Genomic DNA, 4,927 nt, shown 5'->3' on the forward strand with positions numbered 1-4,927 from the left:
CCTTCCTGTGTACGAGCCACCCTCCACTGCCGAGGGTGGACCCCAGCACATGCCAGGTCTGAAATGTGCCCAGGAGCCAGCGACCCTAGAATCCTTATTGAGGTGGAGGGACCCAGGCCCCATCATGGATCTTCAGGACAGAGGGTGGGATTTGAATGTGGACATTCTTTCCGTCCCCACTTTGGGAAGAGCTGAGGGATGCCCAAAGTCCCTTCCAGGCTCACGGTCTGCACGAGCTCCCTGCAATACCCTCCATGAGAAAAAGGAGCAGTGAGACCCGCCCAGGGGCCTTTCCCAACACAGATTCCCTTTCCCGCCTCCTCTGGTTATGCCAAAACCTCTGAAATAGTTGGGTCTGTTTGAACAGACCTCCAGGTTCAGTCCTCCCCCACCCCCTACGACCTCTCACCTCCTTGGACAGAAAGGAGGTGCTCTCACCGAGGCTGGTTTAGCCAGGGCACGAGGACAGAGCATTGTGTGTTCATTTGGCAAAGCGTTGAACATACATTCAGTTTCCTGTCCTCACGTGCTTCCTACCCAGTAAGACCCCCGTGCCCACGGCAGAGTTTTAAGTTCTATGGGTAACATAACATGATGCCGATTTTCTGACCCTGTGACACTATTCAAAGATGTTACCATATATTTTGACAGCAACCAGTACTTTTCCATTTCGTGTCCCTTCAATGTTTTGTTTCTCTCTTTTCCCCTCGATTGATTTCCTCCCTCTCATCTGTTACACGGCCACTCCTCCTTATTCTCATCACCCTGAGCTCTGCCTCCTGGCAGGTCGCTGGGGGCATTAGATTCTCACAGGGGTGTGAACCCTGCTCTGGACGCACATGCATGTGCTCCTGTGAGAATTCAATGCTTGACGATCTGAGGAGCTGAGGCACAGATGCTAGCACTGGGGAGCAGCCACAAATACTGCATTAGGGTGAGTTGTATAATTATTTCATTATGAATTACAATGTAATGATAATAAAGTGATAAAGTGCACAATAAATGTAATGCATTTGAATTATCCTGAAACCATCCCCAATTCCTCCCACTTCCCCCCACTCCCATGTCCATGGAAAAGCTGTCTCCCATGAAGCTAGTTCCTGGTTGCAGGAAGGTTGGGAATGCTGCCACAGAGTATGAGCCTATATTTACACACACACAAACCATAGATACTTCAACCATGAATTTATACAAGTGCATATACATTTGCATTTTGCCATGAAAGTACTAAAAATCCTCCTAGAAATTGACTTAGCCAAAAATGCTCAGACTCTCAGGATATGTGGTCATAAGCAAGTTGTACTTTTTACACACTTCTTAGTTTTGCAAAGAATGAATTTCTTCTGCAATTAAACATAGTTATGGGTAAAAAAGAAAGTTGGTTTCTTACATATAGCCACAGTTAATGTCCTTATTTATTTTAAGAGATTATCAAGGGTGCGTGAAGTCGCTGTCAAGAGACAGCAGGAGTTGATGAGGGTAGCCAGTGAGTGAGAGGCCGAGGAAGAAGTGCGAGGGTCTGCCGATGCTGCAAGCTGACTTCCCTGAGCTTCCTCTGACCCAGCCCACCACCCAAATCCCACATCAATGGCATATGGCTCCCTGGGCTTGCTGAGCAGGCATGCCAGTGCCCCTCCACCACCATGGTCCCCACCCACAGCTATACTAGGGAACATCTTAAACTCTGAAAAGGACCCATGAGGGGAAGAAGCTTGTCTGGAGCCAGGAAGTGGGCTCCATGCCTTTTGGGTTGAGAAAGCTGGGGTCTTGGATGCCTTTTAGCCTTGGGGGACAGGCTTTGGGCATGCCCTGTTGGCAGATCAACTCCAGCCCTCTGGGGAGCTACAGGACCAGAGGAAGGTCAGAGCAGAGATCTCAGCTCACAAGATCAAAAGCACAGATGAATTCCAGTTCACAGTCTGCCTATAAGTGAGTGCAATTTTTTTTATTACTTTTTTTTTGGGGGGGGAGAGGTTTTTGTTATAGTGTGCATGCGCTCACCAGAAAGACAGAGGGAGACGGAGAGACAGAAAGTGAGACATCACACCCCAGGGGGGATGGCCCCACTGCTATCCCTTCTCTTCCATTCTCCTCTCAGGATCTTGGGCACGCACACACATGCGCCCGGCATGGAGAGTCCAGCGACATAGCTATTTATGCTAACTGCTGTTCCCCATGAGTGCAATTTTTATCAAAGCGGGGAGGCACTGGGTTGCAGAGGAGAGGGAGTCCATTGTAAATTGGTGTTGATATTATCTACCTCGTAAGGTTGTTGTGAAATTTAGAAAGGGGATGCGTGAACACAATTTGCTGAGGAATAATATTCCAGTTTGTAGATATAATTAATGACTCAGGAATTTCTGCCCCAGAAAGGCTTAGCATCAGCAGTGGGTTGGTGTGGGAGCCCGAATTCTCTGGACAGCACATCTGCATGGCAGCTGCACTGCTGTCCCTGTGCAATTGATTTGGAGACACAGGCAGGGTCTGACAGGCACTGGTAGACCACAAACCCCTAAGGCAGTCCTTTGCACCCACGCTGGGTTCGGGGTGTTCCACATTAAGAAAACCAAACCAAACAATAGCAACAACAGAACAGAAAATGCTCCTTGTAAAACTAGTTCATCCTCTTAAACTAATATGTGTATGTATTTACATGTGCGGTTATACACACAAGCAAATTAAACACATGCACACGCAGATACAAGTGTATACTACAGGTCGAGCAGTTCTCATTTGAACCCAGAGTGTTTCAGGGCCAGTAGGTGGTGTGGTGACTAAGGCACTGGATTCCCACTTGACTGACTACAGTTCAAGTCCCAGACCCGGCAGTTTGAAAATCATGCTGGGCATGTGTGCATATGTGTCCAAAATCCTGAGAAGAGAATGGAGGAGAAGAGATTGCAGCACGGCCATTCCCTCCAGGGGGTGATTTCTCACTTTCCTTCTCACTGTCTCTCTCTGTCATCTCTCTCCAGCGAGTGCATGCACCCTATGGCAAAACCCAAACAAAATAAAACAAACAAAAAATGAAAACACAAAGTGTTCCGAAACCCAAAACTTTTTGAATGCCAACATGAAGCCACTGATGGAAAATTCCATTGCCGAGCTCATGTGACAGGTCACGGTCAAAACACTGCCAATACGAAAGTGTAAACATTATCTTCGGGTTGTGCATAGGTGTCTATGCAGCACAGGTGAGCTCTGTGTCTAGACTTAGGACTCACCCAAGATAGCTCGTTATGTGTATGTTCCAAAATCTATAAAAAGATCTGAAACGCTTCTGGTCCCAAGCATTTCTGATCAATACTCAACGTGTATACGCACAGATGTATTTAAGACGTCCCTGATAAAAAGGACACATTAAGTCAGAATTACTAAAGAGATTCTGCTCAGCCCAGCTGCAGGGGCGCAAGTGGGAAACACTGCTGCACACTGGCTGAGCTCCGTGGGAGTCTCCGTTTCAAGCCCAAGGCTGTTTAGCCCAAGGGCAGTGGCGTGTTTAAATGTGCCCCTCTCCCTGTACAAGCTTTATGTCTTGTCCACTAGGGGAGAAGGTTATGGGCTCCAGTCTGCTCCCTCCCTGCCCTGGCCTCACTGAATAGATCCCTTCCTTCCTCACCGAGTTTGTCTCTTTCCAGGGGATGGCGCGAGCCCGAAATTGGGCCCCTGAACCAGCATCCCTGTCTCCTCCACATCACTATCTGCAAGTATCCTACCAGCCTTGGGTGGGTGCTGTTGCAATTTTCTGTGGGGGTCTACACACTCTTCAGGGGACAGAAGACGTTGCATTTTTAAACAGACATTGACAACTTAGTCTAATGAACTTTCTTTTTTTAAAACTTTTTTTCAAATCATTTATTTAACTTTATTTATTCGTTCATTCATTTTTATTTTGACCAGAGAGACACACACAGACAGAGAGAGAAAGAGAGAGAGAGAGAGAAGGTGAGAAAGCAAGCTACCAGGTCCAGGACAAGCCACCAGTCCGAGGATTTGAATCGGGGCGAGCCATGTGGGAGCATCCAGCGCCTTAACCACCACTCCACCCGCTGGTCTCGAGCTTTCTAACTGCTCTCTGTGATGAAGCAGCTGAGCTAAGTGAGGAAAGGCCCTGGCAGGGACCCACCGCCGGGTCCCACAGTCGTTGGGAACACACAAACCTATGCACATGCCATCCTGAAGTCACCGGAGGAAGCCCGCTCTTGGGTGAGAAAACACATTTAGTGGCACAACAATGGATTTAGAGTCTCCCTCAGACACACACAAAAAGACAAGGAAGGACCAGCAGGTGGCAGGGTGATGACACTGGATTCCCATGGTTGACCATGGTTCAAGTCCTAGACTTGGCAGCTTGAAACTCATGTCAGGCACATAATTCTCCCAAGGGGAGAATGGAGGAGAAGGGACTGTGGTGTGGCCATCCCCTAGGGGGAGAGTTCTCACTTTCCCTTTCTCTGTCTCTGTTTCTCTCTGGCAAGCACAAATGCCCTATGGCAAAACCCTGAAATAATAATAATAATAATAAATAATAAAGGAAGCTAGTCACAACGGTAACACAGCGTTTGCCTGTTACATGCAGAAGTAACACAGCGAGTTACAGAGCACACAGGTACTCCGGACCCCCGGCACCTCACCTGGAAACACCTACACTGTGCCACTTGCCCTGTGTGCTGGCGGAAGAGAAAAAAAAGAAAAGCTCAGACTAGGCCAGGAGGAAAGGAGGAGATTGCAGGGTGCAGAGGGCATGGGCTGAGGCCTGGACGAAGGACAGCACTCTGCTCTGGTGAAGAGGGTTACCCTGGCATCCTGGAGCCTGAGGCTGGTGGCTGGGCTGCGCCTGGGGGTGTTGCAGATGTGCTCCCGTGTCTCGATTCCCAGGCAATCGCCAGTCGGCTGGGGGGGCTTTCTGTGTCCCCTTTTGTTTTCT

Source organism: Tupaia chinensis, unplaced genomic scaffold, assembly GCF_000334495.1.
Source record: "Tupaia chinensis unplaced genomic scaffold, TupChi_1.0 Scaffold141173_1, whole genome shotgun sequence".
Lineage (NCBI taxonomy): Eukaryota > Metazoa > Chordata > Mammalia > Scandentia > Tupaiidae > Tupaia > Tupaia belangeri.